This window comes from Daucus carota, chromosome 6 (genome assembly GCF_001625215.2).
Source record: "Daucus carota subsp. sativus chromosome 6, DH1 v3.0, whole genome shotgun sequence".
Lineage (NCBI taxonomy): Eukaryota > Viridiplantae > Streptophyta > Magnoliopsida > Apiales > Apiaceae > Daucus > Daucus carota.
Window position 1 is genome coordinate 36,171,275 of NC_030386.2, and position 16,593 is coordinate 36,187,867.

A 16,593-nucleotide genomic window follows, 5' to 3' on the forward strand; every position below is an offset into this window, starting at 1 on the left:
ATGTCTGATCAGAATCATGATACAAGCAAGTACTGCATATCATTTGCTTCAAAGTAAGGTGTGGGACAAAAAATAAACCCCCCAACAAACAAATGCAGGACACTAGACGCAACTCGTGCTCATCAAAGGACACTACACATGCTGCAATCACAAGTGCAGAACATACACAGGATTAAACTTTGTACTGTGCACATACAACTCCAATTACAAAATACCCAGATGTCCACAAAATAAGAAACTAAACACCAAGATGTTCCCAAACTCAAATGTACTGAACTAACAGAAACTCATTAACCGTTTCGCAATTGATAGTCGAATTACTCTAAATCAGATTATAGTTGCTTAGAGTGCCAATTAAACTCACACCCTCCCAAACAATTTCTTAATAAACCCCAAAATCAATAAACTCCCCTCGATTGTCTCGAGGAGCAAAATATAGGGTGACCCATTGAAGTATGATGCCACCGTACTGCAAATCTGAGATGATCGAGATCGAAAATCCGCCATGTAAACAAAAGTGAAGAACAAACAAAGTAGAATGTTGTAACTTAGGTACATCCTGCAGCGCACACCTCAGTTGTTTAAATCAGTGCGGCAAGTCCGCACCTCTGTATGATCACAGCGAAAAACAAGCCCCGGTGATAACGGAGGAAGTTTTGAGCGGATGATGCGGGATTTAGCTTTGAATTAGCGTTTAAATTTTTTTAAAATTGATTCTATAGTTTTTTTATTAATTAAAATTGATTTTACTGGATTAAATCTCAACCACAGGATCTTTTTATAATCTAATGGTGGATCTTAAGGACTCCAATTTCTCACAAAATCTAGTACCCCAAAGATCTCCACTCTTCATTTAATCCGAATTAAGTATATGCAGATTTAAAAATAAAAAAATAAGATAATTCAAATTTTTGCCAAACATAGCTGATTGTGTAATACCTTTGAAAGATTCAGTAATCTAATCAATCGAATTTCAAACGTAATTTTGTAATCTTGGTTTTTTTTTCCGACAATAACTTTTAATATTAGAGTTAGAAAGAGTTATGTAATGGTTCGTGTTTATATTGAAATAGAACACGTTAAAATTAAAAAGAGTTATATGAAGGTTCTTGTTAAAAAAAACATATTCAAAATATTATATTTATAATTTTATTTATAACATAATTATAATTTTTTTAATGAAATATTATATGATAATATATTGTTATGAGTGTTTTTAGTATTTGAAACTGTTTAACAATATAATACTAATGGACTCCACATTTGTAGCTTGTAGTACCAAATCAAAAAATATAACTAAAACCTTGGACTACAAATTATACTCATATTGGCTTATTATAGTATAATATAGATTCCTATAGATATTAACAAATAATTTAACGGTCTTTCTAATGTGTGCCCAAGAGCACACAATAAGCACGTATTTTCATGAAAAAGGCTTGTTTTAATTGGTGGAATTGGTGTGAATGCAGGGAGGCCATTAACATCTATTACTCATCCACCAATCAAAAGCTAGTATTTTCATGAGAGTTAGTGACTATTGTGTGCACATAGAAAAATCGATAATTTAATATTAAAGACACCTACCTCAGTGAATGGTGTATTTGAACCGGTTAAGCTAAAATTAGTTGGTTCCATCAAACCTAGATTATGTCTAAAATTTGTTGTATTCGTAAAACATTATGTTTTGATGATAGTAATTGTATTAATTGATTATATGTTATTGATATTTAGATTGGTATAAGTAAAAATATATCAGTTCAATATATTAATAGGTGATGTTTAATTTTTCACAGGTATGTAGAGTTTCAATAAATATAGTCAATACGCATAGTCAATACCAAGAGAATTGGCTGTGTTTAAAGTATAATGGAGGACCCAGTAATTTTGGCAAGCGGCTTCCATATATAAATCGTGGCAAGAGTTGCAGAGAGTTGTTGTGATTGTGAGCACAAAGAAGAGATGAAGGACGCGAATTCTATGCTGCTATTTATTTACGTTATTTTTTCTCCTTATTTACGTCGCTGCTCTAAGAATTTTACACTGCTTGTTAATTTTTTGAAATGAGCCTCTGAATAATTATGGATTTCTAAATAATTTTTAAGAAGTTACTTACTAAATTTTCGATTTATATTGGGCTTGGGTATAATATATATATATATATATATATATATATATATATATATATATATATATATATATATATATCAGAGTCTCTCAATCTCTCTTTTAAGGTTGTACCTAGCTCTCAAAAAGTAGTTCTGAAATTTTCTTCCAATATATTTGAAACTAAAATAGATGGTTTATGTTTCTGATATTTTTCATACAAAATTTTTAGAAAATTAGAAAAATAGAACGGAGCTCTCCGAGAGGCGCCACCTAGACGACCCCTGCTTCTCCTTTATATAAGTATACGATAACTTATGAATTATTAAAAATATAATTATAAAAATAAATTTGATAGATTATCTATTTTATTGTTTTTATTAAAAGTTTTCCTTAAAATGAAAATGCCTTAAACCGACATGCTCTAATAGATCCCAAACAGGCTATTTATATTTGTTAATTTTGGTGACCCTTGACATTATTATTACTAACTTGTAAATCCAAGTACCTTCATTTGTATACAAGAAATATGGTATATGTTGGCAACGAGCTGCTATTTTGGCTATTAATCATAATCCCAAGTTCCACCTCTATAGTCGTTTGGTTCATGCCTTTCTAGTATCAGGTATGGGTTTCGTTCATTCCAAACCCATACCTGGTGTTTGGTTGAATTTTTTTTTGCTTCAAACCCATGACTCAAACCTACAAGGTATGAGATTTTCATACCCAAGGGGAGGGGTGGGTATGAAACATGGGTTTGAGGAATCAACTTGTTTTCTTTTATTTTCATTTTTGTTTATATCCTTAAATTCAAATTATTAGTACCAAATGAGATTGATTGTGACGGCCCGAGAATCCGGGGGCCTGGATTCTGACGTCACCACACAAAACCCTTTTAAAACACTTTTGAAACCCTGTATATTTTTTTTTCTTTTAAAGATAATGAAAATCCAAAAGAATTTAAAACTTGAAAACATTTAATAAAAACTTTGAATGAGAACATAAATCAAATGATTTCAAGACCTGAAAGTTTAAACTTGAAACCATCATAAAAGAATTTCCAGAGAATATTTAAACTTTAATAAATGATTCAAAAGAGAACATTTAACCCCCAAAAACAACAGGATCGCTTCCAGGTTACAGTATTGAAATTAGAATCCACCACTAATACTACACAACATTTCTTACCAAGTCAGATCATCTTCGATATGAAGAATCACTGTCAACTCTTCCAGCTATGACTTACATCTGAATCTAGATCGCACAACTCGAGCTAGCACCGACCTCATCAACTTTCCTGAACACTCCTCGACCACTTGATCCTCAACTCTGTCTCCTCGTCTAGCATTAGTCTTATCCACAATCTCAATCAATCATCTTATCTTTCAGCCTTTCTGAAATGGTGAGAAAGGAATAGCAAGAGTGAGCAACAATGCTCAGCAAGTAATAATAAACAATGATAACTCTGAAATGATATAACATAAGTTCACGAGTTCAAGATATAAGAAGATTCAACCTGAGTTCACAATTTCAGGTATTGTATAAAAGAATCACAATACCTTGCAGCAATAGAAACCTGAGGAATTCAATCCTTCACAAGAGAATTATTGAATTGGACTATCACATTTTAATTAAAAACCAAGGTTAGGATGCTGATCAGTCATACCTAACCCCGAGCAGGCCCCGCCATGCTCTATCACTGGATCCAAGGCACTCATTGGCCTAGCATGACCACGAATCTGGTCTGACCACTCATTTGGTCCACATAATTTTATAAAAACAATAATCCAATTCTCTAATTCAATTCAAGAAGCCAATGTAAGTTAACAGAACATAATCATCATCATCATCAACCACTGAATAATTCCAAATCAAACTTTGATAATAACTTTCCATAAGTCACAGTCCATCCTTCCATAAATCATAGTTCAGGAAATCCCTAACTATTCAATATCCTCCATTATCGGCTAATCAACTGAATTTAGCCTGCTAAACCAGCATGACAATGGCGGTTTGAATAATCAAGAAGATCCCAATTCATTCAAAGCTCTAACTATCACTGAGCAACACATGCTTCAATGACAATCTGAACTTCGAATTAATTTGAAAAACGGAAATTATCTGAATTTTTTTCGAGGATTAGAAAAGGATGGATAAGAATATTTGCATTTGCCAAATATGAAAAAGAAAGGAACTAATATTTGCAACACATTCGAAAAGAATGGATCAGAATAATCGCAAGATATCCAAGAGAAGGGTATAGGATACTTGCCTTAAATCTGACTCCAGTCTCACATCTCAATCTCATCTTTCCACTTTCACAATCTATGCACCTTGTAATCTCTAGACCATCTCTAGCTATACTCTATTCGCCACATTGCTTCGCTTACTCGATTCATTCTTTATTCGCTTTGGAACACCACTTGTCCTTCTGAACGTCTTCGGTCATCCTTGTCTCGTCCAAATCCTTAACGAGAATAAGATAATACTATAGTCACTAATCAATCAATCGCATATACATATCACGTATATCGATACCCACTTATATACCCCTTTAAACTTATCACATATCACTTAACACGTAATCATGCTTTGACTCTACCATATAGTCAAGTCATATTCCACATAACATATTACCAATCACTTATCATATGAATCCTATCGAAAATCCGACATCATCTCGTCTATTTATTAGACTATCCACCTGTTATCCTATCTCAATCAACAATCACCCAACAAGATCCAATTACTATAATCCATATATTCTTATCCAATATCAATCAACTCACGACACTATGTCATCCAAATCTTTTATCACACGTGTATACTATCATGAATAAACATGTATATCACGTAATCATCAATTAATAGCAATCAAATAACATATAATCACATTGTGCACATTTAACAACAATTATTCACATTCTCGACTCCATCATATTATTATGTTATATCAAACTAGACTTTATAAGCTTCTGTCTCTCTTTCGTTTCACTTGATTCCGATTTACGGATCAAAAGTTATGATCAAAATTGTTTCCTACTTCCTCTATCAACACATAACACATCACTCTAATAACACACATCACATAACACATAAGATTTCCCATCCCGACTAATGTCAAATCGAGTCTCGGGTTTAAAATGATTTTTCGAGAATTTTCTGGAATTTTTAAACATTTTTCGGAATGAAAATTGATAAAAGAATCACTTTTCGGATAAATAATCAAGTCCCAAATACTTGAAATTGGACTTGAAATCATTCCTAAACAATTGTCGAGCCTTGAACATAATTTAGAAAAATATTTCAAAGCTCGAAACTATTTTTCGGAATTTTTAAATAAAAAAAATAATTAAATCCAATTAATTAATCAATTAAGATCAATTAATAATTAATTAAAATAATTAATCAATTAATATTTAAATTAATTGACCAATTAAAATAATTAATTACTAATTAAAATTAATTAATAAATCAAATTAGATTTATTTTTAAATAAAGAAATAATTAAAAACTATTTTTGAAATTAAAGAAAATAAGTATAAAAACAATTTTTAAAAGACTTAAAAATAAAGGGTTTAATCTGCTAGTTTTGGAAACTTCTAGCAGGGTTTGATTTGCAAAACCAGAAACTTTGGGGGTGGATTTGTAATACTGCAGTAGATGGGTGGTGAAATTGAAATTTCACCACCATCTCCCCCAATCGCCGCCGGCAGCCATGGCTGCCGCCTTGGAGCTCGTCGGACAACGCCACCACTGACCAGAAACCCTCCAAACTCTCCAGATCTCTTCCCTTATCTCCCCACAACTCCACCACGCTTTCAGTTTCAAGAAACAAGCAACGAGGTGGCCGGAAAAAGCTTGGAAACCTCGCCGCCGGCGAGTTTCTTTCAAACTCCGGTGACCCCTTTCCGGGAATCCCACATAACTTTTGAACATACCCACAAGTTCCTCTCTTCACACTCTTTCTAATGGTATAAGCCATGCATACCCAGAATTAACAGAACGCAATCTCCGGCCAAAAATCAATATTTTCCGGCGAAAAACGCAAGAACACCAAGAACACTCAATTTCAAAGATTAAACTGACTTTTCGAGGTGTTATTGAACTCAAAAATTGACATATGATATACCAAAACGACGAGAAAAACATGCTCTACAACATGGAATCATCAAAACAATCAAACAAACACGTTTACAAAAATCCACTATTTAAATCTTAATAACTCGAATTTTAAAACTTCAATTACTCCCTACCTGTGAATCTCATGTTGTTTTTGATTGCAGATATAGATTCTACTCTTCGATATCTTCGATTTGACTATTCGCACGCTTGATTCTGACTCCAATAACGCCTTCAAATCCACGTTTGATTATGAAGAACACGAAGAACGCAGCTCGGTTTCTCTCGGTATTCGTGCAGAGAAACTGGTGAAATGATTTTTACGGGTGAAAATAAGCTCTAGAAAGGTATATTTATATTTACAACTAATTGGTACCCCTTTGGATCGTATATGACATGAAAATACGTATTTACTAGCTTTATATTAATAAAGCGGGGTCCAATCGGTACTGGTTTTCAAGATAATCATCAAAACGGGGCTTTTTAACTCAATTATTGGTCTGCGGGTCCCACTGCAATTATTACATGATAAGGATGACGAAAATATCTCGTTTCACGTTTATCGAGACAAACTGGATAATTATCGATAATTTTAGTACCCGAAAAACTCCGCCGGACCGACTACGGGGAAAACCGTACTCCGGATCGAAAAAGTCAAAACACGAAAAATGTCCGGAATATTCAAATTAGGCTAAAGGTGAGTTTTCTCGAAACTTCCGGAAAGAAAATTTGCTACACCGTTACGAGTGGACGGTTTTACGGAAATCAAATAATCAATAATTAAATATAAATATACGCAATTAAATCCGTAAATCAATTATAAAATCATCTAACATTCCATAAATCGATATGAAAATATCCAAATAAACTATATTTTCTCCTGAGCCTATAGAAATTGAAATATCTCAAATACGAACACATCTGAGCAGTTAACGCAATAAACCATATAATATAAAATTCACAAAAATTCATATATTAATCATATAATACTCATAATTAACCATAATTAATTAACCAACAAATTCACCAATACCACTTAATCACATAACACATATATTCCCATAATACTCATCTAGAATTTTCGAAACAATATATGAAAATCAGTTTTAAAAATACAATTATTTATTAATAACACAATAACCCGGGTTTAAGTATAAAACCTTGAAAATTCATTAAACTGGGATAAAATATTAAATCTTATTCCTTTCTTTTTAAGAAAATCATTTATAATATTAATAAAATATTTTTAAAATCCGGGTTATTACAATCTACCCTCCTTATAGGGATTCCGTCCTCGGAATCAGAAAAAGAAGGAGGACGCATAATCTGTAAAATCCATATTAATCCACATAACAAGTATAATCACATACACACTATTCACATAATCACATCAATATTCAACTAGAGACAACAATAATATCTAGACAAATAGATGTATAATAATCAAATCTGAATTTAATAGTATGGGATATTACATTCTACCCCCCTTATAAGGATTCCGCCCTCGGAATCCGCAAAGAGAACTCAAACGTATCACTTTGAAGATTCCACTATACACTTCGTAATAACGTATCATCATTCACCTTTGATCGGCCTTGGCATACCTTTAGCTTTAAAGAAATTGGAGAATCAACTTACACAATTGCAGAATTCATTTCCCAAGAATCAATCTTTGGAAATTTCAGAGTAACAAGATGTTTTCAAAATAGGTGACATTGGAATACAAGAGTGACTGGGAGATCAATACGATCAAATGAACTTAATGTTGCGTGTCCATATTAGACACTACTAAAGGTTGTTAACCTTCTTGTAATCACAACACACACAAGTGATGGCGTCCCATCCAACTCCTATCACACAGACAGGTATACCTTGTGTCCCCTATAAATAGGGTTGTTCATCCCAATCAAATTGAATAAATGTCAAGGAATATCAAAGAATGTCAAGGAATATCAAAGATATCAAAGAACATCAAGGGATACCAGGGAAGATGAAAGGGTATCAAGGAATGTCAAGAAATGTCAAACAATATCAAGGAACATCACTATCTCTTCACAACAAACCTTTATCACACATCTTTGCTTTCCAACTCATACCAATAATCAATATCAATGTCATCTTAGAATTTGAGAAATTGAAAATCTCGTTTATCGAAATGATATCATAATAACTCACTGATGAAAAACATATAATCAAAAGAATCTTTAGTTGAAGAGAGGTACTGCCAAGGTCTTCTCAAATTACTGCTCTACTTCAAAAATCATCGTTCGTTGTATATCTCCTTTTCAGCCTTCTCGATAATTGATCGACGTTCAATCGTAATAGCGTCGTAAGATGTCATTGTTCGTAATAAGTCTGGCCCAAGTAGTTTACATTATTTCATCCCAATTGCCTTTGAAGTCCATAGCATGACATGTAACATATCTTCAATCGTTTGGATCGTCAACCTGTGGGTTATGGGCCCACCTTGATATCGTTTGAAATCCCGATTAGCTCGAAGCGTTGTCGTCGAGGACTAACGTTCTAACTTACTCGTAGACATCATTTCTAATAACTGGACTCAATTCCACATATTCTCTATCATTCCCTTCTCACCTATCAACCTCTATATACCAATCTCTCCTTCTAATCCAATACAACTCATATTCTACATTCACCTTTCATATCTTCACTCAAAACCATATACATCTTCCAAATATCTGACATGGTCAACATACTATGAACCATGCATTTTTATCATTCTCAAATCAATACAATAGACCATTTTCAACTATGCAGTATAGTCAGAATAATCTGAACACTGCATTTTCACCATTTTCAACTCAATCATTCATTATCAAACTCTTCTATATAGGTCTAATACTGACCTTTCTCACAATAGTACCATTCTCGGTTACTCGATCGCTAGAAATGAAATGTCTAAACTTAGGAATCAAAATCTCTCTAAACTTATGCACTCAACTTAGTCGTCTAACTAGATTCTATGCTTCACTCACATCACTAGACTATTCCCAAATAGTCTAACCATACCTCTATGTGAGGTTACACAACATTCTTCTCTAGAAAATCTATAACTATGATCTATATTCTAATTTCAAATACTTATAACCTGTTGCTCTGATACCAACTGTGACGGCCCGAGAATCCGGGGGCCTGGATTCTGACGTCACCACACAAAACCCTTTTAAAACACTTTTGAAACCCTGTATATTTTTTTTTCTTTTAAAGATAATGAAAATCCAAAAGAATTTAAAACTTGAAAACATTTAATAAAAACTTTGAATGAGAACATAAATCAAATGATTTCAAGACCTGAAAGTTTAAACTTGAAACCATCATAAAAGAATTTCCAGAGAATATTTAAACTTTAATAAATGATTCAAAAGAGAACATTTAACCCCCAAAAACAACAGGATCGCTTCCAGGTTACAGTATTGAAATTAGAATCCACCACTAATACTACACAACATTTCTTACCAAGTCAGATCATCTTCGATATGAAGAATCACTGTCAACTCTTCCAGCTATGACTTACATCTGAATCTAGATCGCACAACTCGAGCTAGCACCGACCTCATCAACTTTCCTGAACACTCCTCGACCACTTGATCCTCAACTCTGTCTCCTCGTCTAGCATTAGTCTTATCCACAATCTCAATCAATCATCTTATCTTTCAGCCTTTCTGAAATGGTGAGAAAGGAATAGCAAGAGTGAGCAACAATGCTCAGCAAGTAATAATAAACAATGATAACTCTGAAATGATATAACATAAGTTCACGAGTTCAAGATATAAGAAGATTCAACCTGAGTTCACAATTTCAGGTATTGTATAAAAGAATCACAATACCTTGCAGCAATAGAAACCTGAGGAATTCAATCCTTCACAAGAGAATTATTGAATTGGACTATCACATTTTAATTAAAAACCAAGGTTAGGATGCTGATCAGTCATACCTAACCCCGAGCAGGCCCCGCCATGCTCTATCACTGGATCCAAGGCACTCATTGGCCTAGCATGACCACGAATCTGGTCTGACCACTCATTTGGTCCACATAATTTTATAAAAACAATAATCCAATTCTCTAATTCAATTCAAGAAGCCAATGTAAGTTAACAGAACATAATCATCATCATCATCAACCACTGAATAATTCCAAATCAAACTTTGATAATAACTTTCCATAAGTCACAGTCCATCCTTCCATAAATCATAGTTCAGGAAATCCCTAACTATTCAATATCCTCCATTATCGGCTAATCAACTGAATTTAGCCTGCTAAACCAGCATGACAATGGCGGTTTGAATAATCAAGAAGATCCCAATTCATTCAAAGCTCTAACTATCACTGAGCAACACATGCTTCAATGACAATCTGAACTTCGAATTAATTTGAAAAACGGAAATTATCTGAATTTTTTTCGAGGATTAGAAAAGGATGGATAAGAATATTTGCATTTGCCAAATATGAAAAAGAAAGGAACTAATATTTGCAACACATTCGAAAAGAATGGATCAGAATAATCGCAAGATATCCAAGAGAAGGGTATAGGATACTTGCCTTAAATCTGACTCCAGTCTCACATCTCAATCTCATCTTTCCACTTTCACAATCTATGCACCTTGTAATCTCTAGACCATCTCTAGCTATACTCTATTCGCCACATTGCTTCGCTTACTCGATTCATTCTTTATTCGCTTTGGAACACCACTTGTCCTTCTGAACGTCTTCGGTCATCCTTGTCTCGTCCAAATCCTTAACGAGAATAAGATAATACTATAGTCACTAATCAATCAATCGCATATACATATCACGTATATCGATACCCACTTATATACCCCTTTAAACTTATCACATATCACTTAACACGTAATCATGCTTTGACTCTACCATATAGTCAAGTCATATTCCACATAACATATTACCAATCACTTATCATATGAATCCTATCGAAAATCCGACATCATCTCGTCTATTTATTAGACTATCCACCTGTTATCCTATCTCAATCAACAATCACCCAACAAGATCCAATTACTATAATCCATATATTCTTATCCAATATCAATCAACTCACGACACTATGTCATCCAAATCTTTTATCACACGTGTATACTATCATGAATAAACATGTATATCACGTAATCATCAATTAATAGCAATCAAATAACATATAATCACATTGTGCACATTTAACAACAATTATTCACATTCTCGACTCCATCATATTATTATGTTATATCAAACTAGACTTTATAAGCTTCTGTCTCTCTTTCGTTTCACTTGATTCCGATTTACGGATCAAAAGTTATGATCAAAATTGTTTCCTACTTCCTCTATCAACACATAACACATCACTCTAATAACACACATCACATAACACATAAGATTTCCCATCCCGACTAATGTCAAATCGAGTCTCGGGTTTAAAATGATTTTTCGAGAATTTTCTGGAATTTTTAAACATTTTTCGGAATGAAAATTGATAAAAGAATCACTTTTCGGATAAATAATCAAGTCCCAAATACTTGAAATTGGACTTGAAATCATTCCTAAACAATTGTCGAGCCTTGAACATAATTTAGAAAAATATTTCAAAGCTCGAAACTATTTTTCGGAATTTTTAAATAAAAAAAATAATTAAATCCAATTAATTAATCAATTAAGATCAATTAATAATTAATTAAAATAATTAATCAATTAATATTTAAATTAATTGACCAATTAAAATAATTAATTACTAATTAAAATTAATTAATAAATCAAATTAGATTTATTTTTAAATAAAGAAATAATTAAAAACTATTTTTGAAATTAAAGAAAATAAGTATAAAAACAATTTTTAAAAGACTTAAAAATAAAGGGTTTAATCTGCTAGTTTTGGAAACTTCTAGCAGGGTTTGATTTGCAAAACCAGAAACTTTGGGGGTGGATTTGTAATACTGCAGTAGATGGGTGGTGAAATTGAAATTTCACCACCATCTCCCCCAATCGCCGCCGGCAGCCATGGCTGCCGCCTTGGAGCTCGTCGGACAACGCCACCACTGACCAGAAACCCTCCAAACTCTCCAGATCTCTTCCCTTATCTCCCCACAACTCCACCACGCTTTCAGTTTCAAGAAACAAGCAACGAGGTGGCCGGAAAAAGCTTGGAAACCTCGCCGCCGGCGAGTTTCTTTCAAACTCCGGTGACCCCTTTCCGGGAATCCCACATAACTTTTGAACATACCCACAAGTTCCTCTCTTCACACTCTTTCTAATGGTATAAGCCATGCATACCCAGAATTAACAGAACGCAATCTCCGGCCAAAAATCAATATTTTCCGGCGAAAAACGCAAGAACACCAAGAACACTCAATTTCAAAGATTAAACTGACTTTTCGAGGTGTTATTGAACTCAAAAATTGACATATGATATACCAAAACGACGAGAAAAACATGCTCTACAACATGGAATCATCAAAACAATCAAACAAACACGTTTACAAAAATCCACTATTTAAATCTTAATAACTCGAATTTTAAAACTTCAATTACTCCCTACCTGTGAATCTCATGTTGTTTTTGATTGCAGATATAGATTCTACTCTTCGATATCTTCGATTTGACTATTCGCACGCTTGATTCTGACTCCAATAACGCCTTCAAATCCACGTTTGATTATGAAGAACACGAAGAACGCAGCTCGGTTTCTCTCGGTATTCGTGCAGAGAAACTGGTGAAATGATTTTTACGGGTGAAAATAAGCTCTAGAAAGGTATATTTATATTTACAACTAATTGGTACCCCTTTGGATCGTATATGACATGAAAATACGTATTTACTAGCTTTATATTAATAAAGCGGGGTCCAATCGGTACTGGTTTTCAAGATAATCATCAAAACGGGGCTTTTTAACTCAATTATTGGTCTGCGGGTCCCACTGCAATTATTACATGATAAGGATGACGAAAATATCTCGTTTCACGTTTATCGAGACAAACTGGATAATTATCGATAATTTTAGTACCCGAAAAACTCCGCCGGACCGACTACGGGGAAAACCGTACTCCGGATCGAAAAAGTCAAAACACGAAAAATGTCCGGAATATTCAAATTAGGCTAAAGGTGAGTTTTCTCGAAACTTCCGGGAAGAAAATTTGCTACACCGTTACGAGTGGACGGTTTTACGGAAATCAAATAATCAATAATTAAATATAAATATACGCAATTAAATCCGTAAATCAATTATAAAATCATCTAACATTCCATAAATCGATATGAAAATATCCAAATAAACTATATTTTCTCCTGAGCCTATAGAAATTGAAATATCTCAAATACGAACACATCTGAGCAGTTAACGCAATAAACCATATAATATAAAATTCACAAAAATTCATATATTAATCATATAATACTCATAATTAACCATAATTAATTAACCAACAAATTCACCAATACCACTTAATCACATAACACATATATTCCCATAATACTCATCTAGAATTTTCGAAACAATATATGAAAATCAGTTTTAAAAATACAATTATTTATTAATAACACAATAACCCGGGTTTAAGTATAAAACCTTGAAAATTCATTAAACTGGGATAAAATATTAAATCTTATTCCTTTCTTTTTAAGAAAATCATTTATAATATTAATAAAATATTTTTAAAATCCGGGTTATTACATTGATGACTCAAAAATATATTAAAAATTATTTCAAATTTTTTTAAAATCAATTATAATTAATCACTTATAATTATAATTATAATTATAAGTTGTTCTGTGCACTTGCAAACCAAAGATAAAAAATGTGGACAATAGTTCCTATACACAGTATGATCACATGGGATTAAATTTTCACATACAACCCAGCGTGAACATCATTATACATGATACATAATCCATATGTTTAAGTAATTTTAGTATTCAATTTGGTCTAGCGGGCTACTTCATGTTGAATTTTTTTTTTTTTTTGACAAATATGACTTCTAGCCTTACAAATGAGTATCTGTTTTACGAAATTTTCGGGGTGAGCCAGGTTCGAACCCAGGACCTGGCACGACAGATCATAAGCTCTTTACCACTGAGTTATCCAACCGTGCTGTCATGTTGATCTAGTATAGCCAGTAATCATGCACTCTGGTCATTAACAGAACCGTGCCATCTTCTTCTAATCAGGAGTGCTGGAATGAGCGAGATACCTTGTATTGCTGATTGGCATCATCAACCGGTCATACTACAAGAAAAAGAAACGTTGGTTTCAAACCACAACGCCAGACAAATTGATAACACTATGATATATAGATCATATGAACAAATAATGAAAAACAATAAGCAAATAAGATTAGTGAAAATCATGAAAGATGAATATCTCATGAATACTAATCGAGTCCGAATAAAAAGCAACAATTCTCCACCACTTTGACATGAATATCAATGTGTGGATTTACAATTACTATAGTCCTCCGCTTATAATCAAGCAATAAATTCAAAAGAAGGTTACCTGACAGTTCCTTTTAATGATCTCTTGGAGCACTTTCTTCATTGTTTAATACTGCAAGTATTGAACAAACATGTGAATCATTAGTTCATAACAGAAGGTGCTAGATTATGAATTTCGTAGATCTAAATCTAAAAATTCAAAATTAATCAAAATTGATTAATAATTGGACCAAATACAAAACCGTGAATTCGAATCAAAGAGATACGAGAGCAAGATGGATCAGATTATTTTGAATTTTGAAATACTTTTAATTTGTATATCGCAGATTGGAGAGCATCAGAGAAGCTGAATACCGTATGATTAAAATGTATATAGCTCAATTAGATCAACACACTGATATCTAGCTTGATTGTATATATCGATTGCAGAATCGCCAAGAAGATTGAAGAACAGAGGAGAAGAACGGCGAAGATGAAGATGGTTAATGAGGATTAGGCAGAAAAGAGATAAGAAAAGAATACAACAGGTTGGTGAGTATAGGCAGATTTTATAAGCTAAGAGTGTATTAAATTAAGATTTTAGAAGATTTTTTTAATTTATGAAATCAAATTGTATTCAATTTGGATCTTAGAAAATATATCATACTTTTGAGGTATTCAATTAAGATTTTAAATTATTCTACAAAATCTGGTGATATTCGATCAGGATTTTTAGTTATGTTTAAAAATTCATTTATATTCAATTAATATTGTTTAGAATATCTTCAGTGAGGTTGACTATAATCGTCGACTAAATTACACCGGTAAGATATTATGTAAGATTTGCTCAAACTTGTAAGACATTGTGTTTCAGCAGTATTGGCTATATTGGTTGGCTATAGTTTAGGATAGAGATGCACAAAAGATCTGTTCGGGCCAGATCCAGACCGGGCCAAAAAAATTCGGATTTTTTTATAACCAGATCGGGCCGGGGTCTTTTTAAAAATCGGGCCGGGCCGGGCCGGGCTTTTCCAAAAACACTAGGCCTGATTTAGTTATAAAAAGCCCGGATTTTTCAAAAATCCGGATTTTATCCGGATTTTTTTGAAAATACTAGACCTGTTTTAGGCCCTCGGACTGGGCCGGGCCAGACCGGGTTTTTTTCGGATCGGGTTTTTCAGATTTTTTTCCAGATCGGATCGGATCGGATTTCGAATTTCAGATTTTTTGAACATCTCTAGTTTAGGAATAATACTCCCATCCAATTCCTTACATTTCAAAACTTACCAAAAATAGTCGATGGGTCCCACCACTACCCAACCTTTCCTCCTTTTTCACACTACTTTTACTCTTTTTTCACACTACTTTTACTCCACCATCTCCCTTTTATACATTAAAAATTAACGGGTCCCACCACTCCACCCACTTTTCATTCTCTTTTTCATTACTTTATACATAATTCTTAAACCAAACGTAAAAAATTGGCCACCAGAGAAAGGATTCATGATCTCATTAGAAACATATTCCATCCGTCCGACCAATTCTTTACGTTTGGTTTAAGAAATATGTATAAAGTAGTGGAAAAGAGAAAGAAGAGTGGGTGAAGTGGTGAGACCCATTAATTTTTAATGTATAAAAAGTTGATGGTGGAGGTAAAAGTAGTGTGTAAAGGGAGGAAAAGTTGGATAGTGGTGGGACTCATCGACTATTTTTGGTAAATTTTGAAAAATAAATAATTGGATTGTATATCACACACAGAAAACCGTAAAGAATCTGCTAGAAGTCTAGAACTGAGGAATATCTAACCATGGAATCGAGTATAACTGAAAATGAAGTAACAAATCTAAACAAAGATCCCTCAATAACAAGCCGAAGGTGGTAAAGATCGCAGAAAATAAACGTATCTACACTGAAGAGCCGCAGTCGAGTTTTGATTGAGACCCATTGTACTT

General features: G+C 33.3%; 2 long non-coding RNA genes across 5 annotated transcripts; both read right to left on the reverse strand.

The window, feature by feature from the left end:
* Window positions 1-3,136: 3,136 nt before the first annotated feature.
* Window positions 3,137-13,898, reverse strand: LOC135147324 (uncharacterized). 3 transcript variants are annotated; one of them, XR_010284781.1, is made up of 5 exons: window positions 12,774-13,898; window positions 10,790-10,984; window positions 6,363-9,911; window positions 4,379-4,573; window positions 3,137-3,500 (listed from the first exon to the last, which is right to left on the reverse strand). It is a non-coding gene; the product is annotated as an uncharacterized LOC135147324 (long non-coding RNA). The 3 variants fall into 3 exon arrangements; XR_010284783.1 differs by lacking the exon at window positions 10,790-10,984; XR_010284782.1 differs by lacking the exon at window positions 4,379-4,573.
* Window positions 13,899-14,096: 198 nt separating this feature from the next.
* LOC108227137 (uncharacterized) lies at window positions 14,097-15,173 on the reverse strand. Of its 2 annotated transcripts, none has more exons than XR_001807806.2 (3): window positions 15,017-15,173; window positions 14,724-14,774; window positions 14,097-14,456 (listed from the first exon to the last, which is right to left on the reverse strand). It is a non-coding gene; the product is annotated as an uncharacterized LOC108227137 (long non-coding RNA). The 2 variants fall into 2 exon arrangements; XR_010284396.1 differs by having other exon boundaries at window positions 14,969-15,173.
* Window positions 15,174-16,593: the final 1,420 nt, after the last annotated feature.